The sequence below is a fragment of the Rhinoraja longicauda genome, chromosome 18 (assembly GCF_053455715.1).
Source record: "Rhinoraja longicauda isolate Sanriku21f chromosome 18, sRhiLon1.1, whole genome shotgun sequence".
In the NCBI taxonomy this organism is placed as follows: domain Eukaryota; kingdom Metazoa; phylum Chordata; class Chondrichthyes; order Rajiformes; family Arhynchobatidae; genus Rhinoraja; species Rhinoraja longicauda.
This window is the reverse complement of record NC_135970.1, coordinates 41527674-41541070: the sequence shown is the minus strand read 5'-3', so window position 1 is coordinate 41541070 and position 13397 is coordinate 41527674. Positions and strand designations below refer to the sequence as shown.

Here is a 13397-nt window from a genome sequence, read left to right as displayed (position 1 = left end):
ATATTTTTTAAACTTTACTGGAACAATGGTAAAGTGGGTTCCACATCTTTGAAAGAAAGAAATTATAACTGTAAAGGGTTGCAATATAATTATGTTAATACATTCAAGGAATCAGATAATAGCAACTTGCCAGATTTTGCCTGCTCAGTGCCTTATGATGGCTTTTAGTAAATATCAAAATTGGGATACCTGGGGCTTGGCAAATTTGAGCCCAGGTCCTCGTTATAATGATCCAAATATAGTGTACACTACAAGGAATGAGTAACCTTTACCCATAGAATCATCTTGGTTACAAAGTTGGTAATCGTTACAAAAAATTGTTGAATCACATAGAAACATAGAAAATAGGTGCAGGAGGAGGCCATTCGGCCCTTCGAGCCAGCACCGCCATTCATTGTGATCATGGTTGATCATCTACAATCAGTAACCTGTGCCCAACTTCTCCCTATATCCCTTGATTCCACAAGCCCCCAGAGCTCCATCTAACTCTCTCTTAAATGCATCCAGTGATTTGGGCTCCACTGCCCTCTGTGGCAGAGAATTCCACAAATTCACAACTCTCTGGGTGAAAAAGTTCCTTCTCACCTCAGTTTTAAATGGCTTCCCCTTTATTCTAAGACTGTGGCCCCTGGTTCTGGATATAATTCCAATTAAAGATCACCTTTTGTCATGTACCTATGACTGCAGTCTGCAGGAGTGACCCTGAGCTTTCACTTGTCTACCTCTACAACTTGCCATCCCAGTCTGACCTTTCTGTCTGGAGCATCCTGCACTGCTACAATGTGATTCAATGTAAGCTTGAGGAATAAAGTTTCATCTTCCACCTGAGCATGTTGCCACCTCCCGGACTTGATCTCCAATTCTCCAACTTTAGGTAACTCACTCTATTTTTCCATTGGCATTAGAATTGGTCTAATTTCTGCCTGTCATCATTTTGACTCCATTTTTATTTTTCTATTCATCTCAACTGCCCTGCTGGGCATGTCCCACAACCTCACCATCCATCGTCCTCACACCCCACCATTGCATACAATAAGTAGAATAATGAGCTTGTAACCTGAGAAGAGATAATTCCTCTGTCCTACCCTTCCTCCCACCACCTACTCCGACAGATTCTTTTTTTCTGATGAAGGATTCCAGAACTGAAATGTTAACTGCTGCTATCTTTCCATGATGCTGCTGACCTGTTAAGATTTCCAACCATATTGGTTTTCATTTCAGATTTCTAGAACCTGGTGATGGTAATATTTGGGTATTTAATGAGATAGCAGTAGACTTTTATTTTCACCATCTGACCAATAATAATCACATGAAGACACAAAGAAATACTGATGCTGAAATCTTGAACATAAATAGTGACCTGGAGGAACTGAATGGTTCAGGTAACATCTGTGGAGGGAATCCTTCTAAAGCCTCAGGAGTCCAAAAATGGGCCCCAACCCAAAACGCCATAAGAAGATCATGACATAGGAGCAGAAGTAGGCCATTCAGCCCATCGAGTCTACTCCACCATGCAATCATGGCTGATCTATCTTTCCCTCTCAACCCTTCTCCTACCTTCTCCCCATAACCGTTGACTCTTACTAATCAAGAAATGCTCATTGGTCCAGTCCACCACAGATGCTGCCTGATCCACTGAGTTCCTCCGGCATTTTGTTTTCTGCTCAGTAATTATCACATGATCGTTATTTTATAAAATTACCTTTATTCCAGTTATGAGATCAGGTGCTACGCTGAATCAGAAGAGACATTTATAACAAGCCTTGAAAATCTATCACGGCATTTACATGGTACGCAACCGAATTGAAGTGCAATATTATTTATTTGTAAATTTTAGAGATACAGCATCGAAACAGGTCGTATCGACCCACCAAGTTCATGCCGACCATTTATCACCCATTCACAACACTTCTATGTTATCCACTCCCAGCACACCAGGGGCAATTTACAGAGGCAATTAACGGCTCTACCACAGTTGGACACTTCTGAGCATAGGTAGTGCACAATATCCAACTTGAACCGTGTGCCTTTGCACCATGGGAACAGAGGGCTCTGGTCACACAACCTGCATGCAGGGTTGGTGTGGTTGCTGCAACAATGGGCCAAGAACTCACACAGTTGCTGGGGAAGGCTGGCCAGCTGAGCTCAATCTGAGTCCTCCCTCAACGCAGAACATGCTCCATACATTGAGGAAGCTTCAGCTTTGGAGTGTGAGATCCAACCACACATGGTAGCCCTGATAATATATTACAGCTCATCAGAAACATTCAAAGTCTATTCAAATAGATTAAATAGCAGAAAAATTAAAAGCGATTTAGAAACATTAAAATTGTTAAAATAAAAAATTGACTACTTGCCCTTGCCTATCGTTTCATTTGGAGATACCCACCTATTTAAACAAATAGAGTCAAAGTTAAGTTTAGTTTAGTTCAGAGATACAGTGCAGAAATAAGCCCTTCAACGCAATCTGCGCCAACCAGCGATCCCTGCCTACTTACACTATCCTACACACACTAGAGACAAGTTACAATTTTACCAAGCCAAGTAACCTACAAATCTGTACGTTTTTCAAGTGTGGGAGGAAACCCGAGCTCCCAGAGAAAACCTATGCAGGTCACAGGGAGAATGTACTAACTCCATACAGACAGCACCCGTAGTCAGGATCGAACCCAGATTCCCTGGAAGGCAGCAACTCTACCGCTGCGCCACTGTTATTGAGCAAAAAAGCTATTTGCCCTCGCGACCTCATTCCATTCAAATGAGGTCACCAACCTGGATGTAGAATGTAACTGCATGCAATTTTTATTTCCTTATTTTAATTAATATTAATGGTTTAATTAATTTTTCATTTTTAATTTTAATTTCTAAGCAATTAGAATTCTAACAATTTTCAATTATTTATATCCATCTCACCTATTTTTAAATGTCTTTAACAGGTATATTTAGAAACAATTGAAAGATCTTTGACAATATGGCACAAGACCTTGCAATTGCTTACGGGGCAGTTTGTCTTGCAGGACAGCCACAGCAGTTAGACCTTCAGCTCCCATAATATCTTCCTAATTGAATACCTTAATCATTTTTATAAATTCCCGTTAGATCAGCCTTCAAGCTCAAAAGTGAAGAATGCAAACCAAACTTTTGCGACCTGTCCTCGTCATTTAATTATACATGCCCTTGCATCTTCCTGATGAATTTACAGTGTACCATCGTCAAGGTCAATTTATCCATTAAGTGGTTTGATACAGGGATTGCAGAGGTGTAATACGATGAGTCAGGTAGGATTGAACCCAAAGATTTAGGAGTTCACAATCACAATCACAATAATACTTTATTAGCCAAGTATGTTTTGCAACATACGAGGAACTTCATTTGCCAAACAGCCATAACAATAAAAAGCAACAGGACACACACAATACATTTTAACATGAACATCCACCACAGTGACTCCTCCACATTCCTCACTGTGATGGATGGCGAAAAAAAGTTCAATCTCTCCAATCAAGGATAATAGGCATAGAGCTAAAAGTAGAGGCAAATCCATTTGTACATCGTACTGAAAGGTGTGGTAGGCTTAAGAGGTTGTATAGCTTATTTCTTCTCTTATATCTCATGTTCGAAGAACAAATAAAAAGCCAGGGTAACTAAAGCAAGAAGTGTTAAATGACATGTTTTCTGTGATTCAAAGTAATGTCTCTAGTTTAGTTTAAATATTCAAATCGCATCAAAAACCAGAGTTAATTGGAGCATTTAATTCTTTAGGCACACTCATAAGTAAATATCCTATCTATTCAGCTGAAGGGAAGAATAATGACCATGAGTGAGGTGTGAACAATGGGTCTCAAGTGGGGAACCACAATTACTACTGAAACCTACTTTCTCTCTGTGAGAGTGCATTATACTTCAAGTTAGGAGGTCACTATGAAGCTGTTTCCAAACTTAAATGTTTGGAGAGTGGAGATTCCCTCTTCAGTTCTACTTAATAAAGGATTAACTGGTTGTAGGAGAGTGTTTGCCTGATTACACAGATGCAGACTTCTCTGCTTCCAAATGGGAGGCATGCAGTTTAAAGGGATATTGACTGGTAAAATGTTATTGAAGATTTCACTAGGCTGAGACCTATTAGCATGGAAATTAGAAACAGGAGTCGGCCATTCAGCCCTTTTTAAGACCCTTCAGTCTTTTAATTAGATAGTGGCTAATCTGAACCAAAACATATTTTACTTCCTTGAAATCCTTGACCCTTAAAAATCTAACAACCTGAATCCTAAAAATTCCAATTGCTTCATCTTCATTGAATTCAAGGCTAGCAAGTGTCAAACTTTCAGGACCCCCTCACGTCTAAATGTGCTGAAAATAATTTCTTGATCATGCACTCTTATGTTGGACTATTCCCAGAACAAATAGCTGTTCTGCATCTTTCCAGTTAAATTCTTCAGACTTTAACGATACAGTGCGGAAACAGGCCCTTCGGTCCACCGAATCCACACTGATTAGCGACCACTCCATAGAATAACACTAACCTACACACCAGGGCCAATCTTACAACTTACCAAAGCCAATTAACCCACAAACCTGTACGTCTTTGGAATGTGGGACAGCACGCAGAGTCAGGATCGAACGCAGGTCTCTGGCGCTGTAAGGCAGCAACTCTACCGCTGCGCCACTGTGCCACCTTAAACATTTCTTGATCATTTTTATATATCTTGATTTGTTCGTTACTCAACTTAATAAACTCAAGAATGCAAACCAAGTCTTTGCTCTCACCATTTAACACTCTACACTCTTGCATCATCCTGATGAATCTACACTGTACCATTTCCAAAGCCAAACTTCCTCTGGTCTGATGCCAAAAAACAGGGGGGGGAGGAGTAACCCAGTGGAGTAGCTGGTAAAGTCGCTGCCTCACAGCGCAGAGAGATCTGGGTGTCATACTGACCTCGAGTGCTGTTTGTATGAAGTTTGCACAATTTCCCTGTGACCGCTTGGGGTTCCTCCCACATCACAAAGACATGCGGATTTATAGGTTAATTGGCCGGTGTAAATTGCCCGATGTGTAGGGAGCGGATGAGAAAGTGGGATAACATAGAAACAGTGTGAATGGGTGGTCGATGGTCAGTGTGGACTCAGTGGGCCAAAGGGCCTGGTTCCACGATGCATGAATCTGTGATCCTATATCAATGTAATATGGAGTTAGGATCATGGAAATGATGGAGATTGGTCACAGTCCAGATTTAGCAGCTAAAGCGTTGATTATACACTTCTGCACTGATCTTGCAGTCTCATTAATCCCTAAACAGCAATGCAAATAGCAATCAGAGATTTAAATGTTATTTTACTGTTTTAGGCAAAACTTGGTTCAAATTTGGCTGACCTTGATGTGACGGGGAAGGTTGGATGGTGGTGATGAGTTGGTCCTAACTTCTCTGTCACCATAACAGCTCTTTACTACCATTAACTTAAGTACATATGTAGTGTAACATCAACAAATCTAGATTTAGACTTTAGACTTTAGAGATGCAGCCTGGCAACAGGCTCTTCGGCCCAGAGTCCACGCTGACCAGCGATCACCCCGTACACTAACCAACACACACCAGGGAGAATTTTACAACTTACTGAAGCGAATTAACCACAAACCTGTATGTCTTTGGAATGTGGAAGGAAACTGGGGCACCCGGAGAAAACGCATGTGGTCACAGAGAGAATGTACAAACTCCGTACACAGAGCACCAGTAGTCAGGGTCTCTGGCGCTGAAAGGCGGCAACTCTACCGCTGTGCCACCCCAAATTATTTAGAGGGCAGACGTAATATCCGAGTACCAAGCAAGAATTGACCCTGCAGGAATGTATTTGATATAATTGATTAGTGTAGGTTTCTAAGTTTAATTTAGTCAATTTTGTGACCATTATTATATATATATAAAGCTGACTAAACAATCTTTCTGTACGCCTCCCCTTATCTTTGCAATGATGCATTCTCACCTTTATTCACTTCCTCAGTTTTATTGGACAGATCACAACGTAGATACCTGGCAATTCTGCTTTTAAGATTGAGTCTCAGCAGAGTGGGTAACAATCATTTTCTGAAGAGGTCTCTCAGATGAAGTTACACTGATACCTTAGAATGGTTATTTTTTTCAATTTCACAAGCAACTTAACTTTGCACTAGAAAATAGGTTTTTGTGAATCATTCAGCGTTAGTTCCATTCACACATTATTCAGAGATAACATTAAGTTCTTATGTATGTGGTTGTTAGGGGCAGCACAGTGGTGCAGCGGTAGAGTTGCTGCCTTCCAGTGCCGGAGTTCGATCCCGACTACGGGTGCTGTCTGTACAGAGTTTGTACGTTCTCCCTGCGACTGTGTGAGTTTTCTCTGAGATCTTCCGTTTCCTCACACACTCCAAAGTTGTACAGGTTTGTAGGTTAATTGTCTCAGTATAAATGTAAATTGTCCCTAGTGTGTGTAGGATAGTGGTAATGTGCGTGGATCGCTGGTCGACGCGGACTCGGTTGGCTGAAGGGCCTATTTCCGTGCTGTATCTCTAAACCTAAACCAAGTGATCTGTTTTAGTTACTGTATGTTTTAGCCATGGGCAGTAAAAAACTTTTGCAAAGAAATTACCATTATCCAAAGTAAAAAAGCAAAAACTAGTTAAAACGAAAAGTATAGTGTTAAAATATCTATATTATTTTAATTTAGTTGCTACAATCTTATGTCCACAAAGTACCAGCATTAATATTATTCTCTCCTGCTCCCTTGTGGCAGAATTATGGATCTAAATAATCAGCGGTGGTATAACAAAAAGCATGAGGGATAATAAAGTGCTTCGATGGAAAACTGAGGAACAAATTCAACAGAAACCAAACAGAAATATTCCGAAGACCAACTCTTCTTCCACTCTCTCTCTCAAGACATTGAACGCATCTTTGCAGAACCTATTATTTCTAGGCACACATCCAAGGCCAAAATATCTTCCATGGAGTTTGGCTTCCTGAATTGAAGAATAAACAAATCAGGAGAGGAACTTAAATCAGATTGGGAGTGATTGGGGGTTATGGATGCAGGGGCGTGGGGGGTGACGGCAGACTCATCCACTGGTTTGTTTGCTTCCTCACACATTGGCACGTTTTCATCCTTAACAAATATTTAAGTAATGACTGGTAGACACACAATCCTGGAGTATCTCAGCGGGTCAGGCAGCATCTCTGGAGCGAAGGAATGGGTTGAAGAGAAGAAATGGGTGACGTTTCGGGTCGAGACCCTTCTTCAGTCTTGATTTAAACCGGCATCTGTAGTTCATTCCTACACTTTAAGTAATGACTTCTATCAATTGTAGTGACCCATCATGTTACTGGACTAGTAAACTTGATGTGTAAGTTCATCTATCACCATGTGATTTTGAATTGAATTTAAGATGAAAGCTAATATTGGTAAAACTTGTCTAAAAACCCCCAGCTATTTTACAAACATAATTTACAAAAGGGAAAAGGGAATCTTGTGTGATCTTAACATATTTATTAATCAACACCTTGGATTGAATGAGAAAAACAACAAGATCTTATTAATATTTCTCGTTGCAAAATCCATTTTGATTTATGCAGAATCTTCCTTTACACGTCAATGATCCATCTTCCATTGTAAAGTCAGAATACATGAGGGATTATAGGATAATTACCCCAAGTGGGTAGGGAGTGGATGCAAAAGTGGAATAACATAGAACTAATGTTAATGGATGATCGATGGTCGGCATGGACTCAGAGTACTGAAGTGCTTGTTTCCATTTTGTACCTTTCAATCAATCAAAAGCTCCAAGTGTGATTGCAAAATATTTAATTCAACATGCGTTCCTCTAGTAATGCAGAACCAAAGATGCTGCTTAATACACACAAGGACAAAAATTACTGGAGCAACTCAGCAGGTCAGGCAGCATCTGTGGTGAATGTGGATAGAAACATAGAACCATAGAAAAGAGGTGCAGGAGTAGGCCATTCGGCCTTTCGAGCCATTCAATATGATCATGGCTAATCATCCAAAATCAGTACCCCATTCCTACTCTTTCCCCATATTCCTTGATTCCTTTAACCCTAAGAGTTAAATCTCTGACGTTTCTAAAGAAGGGTCTTGACCCGAACCATCATCTCTCCATGTTCTCCAGAGATGCTGCCTGACCTGCTGAGTTGCTCCAGAACTTTGTGTCCTCTGGTAATGCAGCAAACTGTGCTTGCATGCAGTAGAATCTGAACAATATTAAAATAAAAAATTGGTGGGAGATTTGGCCTCCACACCAAAGGAAGGATACTTTCCTCAGTCAATGGAATGTAGATTCAGTAGAATGATCTCTAGAATGAAGGTGTAGGACAAGGACAGATTGCAGAAGAATGGCCTTTATTTACTGAAGTTTAGAAGAATGTGAACTGATCTCATTGAGACATACAACATTCTGAGAGGGCAGAGCTCAGTGGATGCTGCAACATCAAGGCAGTTATAAATTCTGGGCATAGCAACAGCATGAAGAGTCGGGTATGTAGGACAGAATTACAAACCCTTGTGTTTCTCTACATCAGAGGGTTATGGATGTTCAATACATTCATGAGTGAGATCAATAGATTTTTGAGCATTCAGTTAATCAAGAATTATGAGGATCAGAGAATAAACTGCACAAAAGGAACAGGATTCCACTAAAGTTATGCTTCTGTCATATAAGCCATTATTAATGCCACATCTGCAATATCATGCAGATGTTTGTCTCCAAACACATTAGAAGAAATTTGGAGAATGGATGTTTTTCTAATACCTGCAATTGCCAGGTTATCATCATATCATATATATACAGCCGGAAACAGGCCTTTTCGGCCCACCAAGTCCGTGCCGCCCAGCGATCCCCGTACATTAACACTATCCTACACCCACTAGGGACAATTTTTACATTTACCCAGCCAATTAACCTACATACCTTATGTGGAAGGGTTGGACAGAATAAGCTTGTGTCTGTTGGAATTCAGAATGTCTAAAATGTAGCCTAACCTGCCTTTAATGCTCTTAGTTTCTTATGCTGATAAAATGCCACGAACATTGGTACCGCACAAGTGTCAAAATAACAACTAAGTCCAACATGAGATTATCTCTTCCTCGTTAAAATACAAATAGGGAAATACTGCCAGAGTTTCATTTAGCATTCCCCTGTTGCTTATTCCTCCACTAATTGATGGTGCACTGACCTTGGCCATGCCCATGAGATCATTAGTTTTTTGGACATTGAACAATGTCTTGGGAATTTGACTCCTGACATTGACCTTCTTTGGTCTGATGTTTGACTATTTGCCTGATGGAAATCATGACATTCCATGAAAGAGAAAGGTTTTTTCTTTCTCAGCTCCTCATCAACCTAGGCCTAAACTACTATCTTAGACAATCAATCTCAAGACTTTGCAGCTGAATTTCCAACAAACTCTTAAACCCTTGAAACAACCAGCACACCAGCTGCAGCCATAAAGCAACTCCCCTGTAACAGGCGTTTTCAATCAGTGCTAGATAGCTTCACTTAATGTCACCCATTCATGAAATCAGGCCCATTGAGTGTGCACTAAACTTGGAGTTAGCATTGACCGGTGACATTAATCATGTTAATGAGGTCTCAGGTTGAATTTTAGCACTGGGTCAAATGAACATGGTTGATTGTGCATTAAAATCCTAACACATTTTTTAATGTCGTCTCCAAAGAATAATTTGTATACCACCTAATCATAACTCTTAAAAATAGGTCCCTGAACACTTTACATGTGATAGTCCTTCAGGTTTAAATCTCTGAACGGGTGCCGTAAACAGAACTGCACATAAAAATGATAGAACATTTTCTTCATTGATATTATTCTTTTAATGAACAATTAAATGTTCTTTCCAAATTCTCCTCTTCCTATAACATCAGAGTCAGGCTAGTTGGAACTCAATAATTCCTGTGGTTCCTCATTCTAAAAAGCATTTTATCATGCAGGATTTTTGGCAGATTTTCACTAGGTGCAGCCAAGCAAAGTTTAGTCAGTGGACAATGTCATATGTACCAGACTTCTTCGAAATCATCAGTTGTTGAGTCAGAGAGTAATTTCACTTCTTCCTTGTTCCTAGCACAGAAGTGATTTCATCACTCTACCTCTGCAGCTGTAGAATTGTAAAGATATCCTAGGGCATTGCTCAAAATCATTTTAATTGTGAAACTTCACTGAATATGTTCAAGGGCATAAAATGTGTGTCCAGACAGCAGGGATGGGTGAGGTGGGGGAGGAGTACTGGCAGGGTGGGGAGAGGAGGGATCACGCTGCAGTACAATGTTGCATTCCAGCATTTTTAATCAGAATTCAACGTGACATTGAAGTCAGGCTGTGTCGCATCACTTAAAAATAGTAAATGAGAACACAATGATATATGGCTTTGATATCTCAATATGCAAAAATAAATATTTTGCATCAATAAATTTTAACTTCCACCTTCCTAACAACCATCCTCAAATACTGTAGTTAAAGTCACAAACTGCTTTTACAAGTCTGACAAAGATTGTTCCATTAAGAGTCCCTATTATAGGTAGCAGTTCTATGGCCTGTGAAGACTAAGATCCAAGACATCTTAACACCAGACAAATTATATTATCTTTTAATTATGCTACATGTTTGCTGCACTTAGACTGACAATGCATTGTAAGAGAAAAAAGTAAATATTTTTCAAATTCTTCCTAAGAATGTTTCGCATCCTGTACAAGTTAAACTTAATACTTATTTAAATTCATGTTGTTAGAGTTAAACGGTTTGCTTTCAATAAAGACAAAAAGTAAGAATTGACAAGTTTCCCCCAAACAAGACTTCCAATGTTGAAAGTACAGATTCTATATTTTCATAGTGAAAGTTGGTGACAAATGTAAATGTTGAATATAAATCAACATTTATATTGATTTATATTCAACATTTACATTTTGTCACCAACTTTCACTATGAAAATATAGAATCTGTACTTTCAACATTGGAAGTCTTGTTTGGGGTAAACTTGTCAATTTTTACTTTTTGTCTTTATTGAAAGCAAAATTAATAATCTAAGGCAGGTACATTTATAAATTGTAATATATATTGAGAGAAATTAATAATATTAAAAAACATGCAAAAACATACAAAATCTATTTTTAATAAATTAATATATATTATAACATATGAAATTATATTTTGAAACTATATGGCTAATTCAAATAAATTAATTTTAAAAATAAATAAATAAATGGAATGTATTCATGGCATAAATGTATTTTACAGATAAGCTAGAAAGTTCACCATCCAGATGCAAATAATATTCTCGACTTTTTCATATGTAATTTTTAATCAGCCAGATGTTGTAATAATTTTTTATGTTCATTGTACATATGGCTATAACCCTAATATGTAAAATCTACCATTTTACTGCAAATAAACGAAACCATATTTTGTCACTTCAATCAGATCTATCCCAATAAATATCAATTGTGTCTCATTTTATGGTTGGTGCTAAAAGCGCATAGTTATTCAGAAATAAAAATAATTTCAGAAGATAGCAGTAAGGGAATAATCAGAATACTCTCCTTGTGTAATTACCCTGGTCTTCAAGAAATAATCCGAATCTTCCCAATTTTAATTACAAAGAAACCTTTGTCTTTTCATAATAATTAACACACAAATTCTCTAGTACATCTCCTACTTCTCTTTTCTTTTGTACAGTTAGCTCTATTGTACTCATAAGACAGATGAAGCAGATGCTGCAAAATAAATCATTGTTTTGAGGTAAAAATCAATATGAAAAAAAAACGTGTAAAAAGCATAGACACAAAACGTCTATTATTCCCAAGCTTGAACAGTTAAACACCAACACAGAGCGTGAGTTGCAGACAATTTGATACTACAAAACAAAACCTCAAAGAGATGATCAACAAATATTGAGCATTGTACGAACCCAGTGAATTGAAGGAGGAAAAGCAAGTTTAGAAATAAAACTGAGACATGATGTCATGCATTTTTTTTTAAATCACATTCTGAGGTTTTGTTAGAAATACAGAAGTAAATATATCAGATATGCACACTTTTAATTGACATTTTATAAAGAAAATAAACTTTACAGTGTAGTCCAATATGACGCTCTACGAGCAATTGAATGGACTGTGAATGTACAGAACCTGTTGATTATACTCCTGCAGAGAAACTGGCATATTATAGCACTCAAGGGGATCTTTCCCAGTATCACTATTGAATGGCATGTCTATTCAATGATCAGTAACAGTTGTACATTTCGCAGAATACTTCTATTAATTCAAAATGCATAAGATCACATCTCATTCAAGAGGCAAAAATGCCCATTCCACCATGGTTTGATTGATTTTAAGGAAAATATAGGCAAAAATAAAATGCCTAAATTAAATAGAAGTACGGCAGGAATGGACTTTAAAGTGAAAGGTGGTTCTGTCTTCTCTTTTTTGATCTGTTTAGCTGTACGGAGGCCGTGAATGACAGCTACCCAGCTTGAAGCCTACAGAAAACACTGCCTCCCTCTTTCAGTCACTGTGGTGTGGCTTTTTCACACGTTCCTTCCCCACCAGTGTTTGTCCCCAAACAGAGGAACAGAGCACAATAGCATTCCAGCTGCAGCATCTCTGCCACCAAAACAACCATGTAATGGGAATGCTAATTAGATGCCAGTACCCAGAATGACTGAAAGTGTTAAAAGTTTTCTCAGCTATTAAACTGAATTTTTAGGAAATAAAGCAAGGTTGAGAGACGAAGAAATGCGTCTGGGCTTCTAAGTGATTTGTAGGCATTGAATATATTAAACAGACACAGGATGGATTTGATTACTCAGTAATTTAGCTGAGACAGCTTCATGATAAAATCAAAGTAACCGTTCTTGTAATATCAATTTGCACTTACAATTACCACTCCTTCAACTAAACCAATTCTTCACCGATTTATTGTTTAAACTACCAAAACAATTTTAAAGGTACTAATTTGATTTTAGGATTCAGAATATTGCTCCTCATACAATTTCAATGTAAACCGCAAATGTTAACTGTTTATTCCGCTTCACTAGCTACTTACTTTTAACAGGTTTTGCTCATCATATTATTTTGTGAATTATTTCACTGTTTGAAACATGGTGTAGAGATTTTGAAATGGTACTTAAAAAGACTATATATCCTGTAGCTTAAAAAGTAGCTGAGAAGGAAAGGAAGAGGGTGGTCTGTCATTTTTCGTGAATGAAATATTTGCATTCACAGCATTCCCAAGTGTGTGAATTGCTGTAACATTTCACAGTGTGTCACAGAAAGATTAGGCACATGACATCTTACACTGAAAGACAGATACAATTAGCATCATTATTGTTGGCTCAGAGAT

The 13397-nt window shown here is 38.4% G+C and overlaps 1 protein-coding gene across 1 annotated transcript in view; it reads right to left on the bottom strand.

The window, feature by feature from the left end:
* LOC144602149 (doublecortin domain-containing protein 1-like) overlaps window positions 1-13397 on the bottom strand; it is a 309816-nt gene that overhangs the window by 234890 nt on the left and 61529 nt on the right. The gene's annotated exons all lie outside the window — the stretch shown is intronic.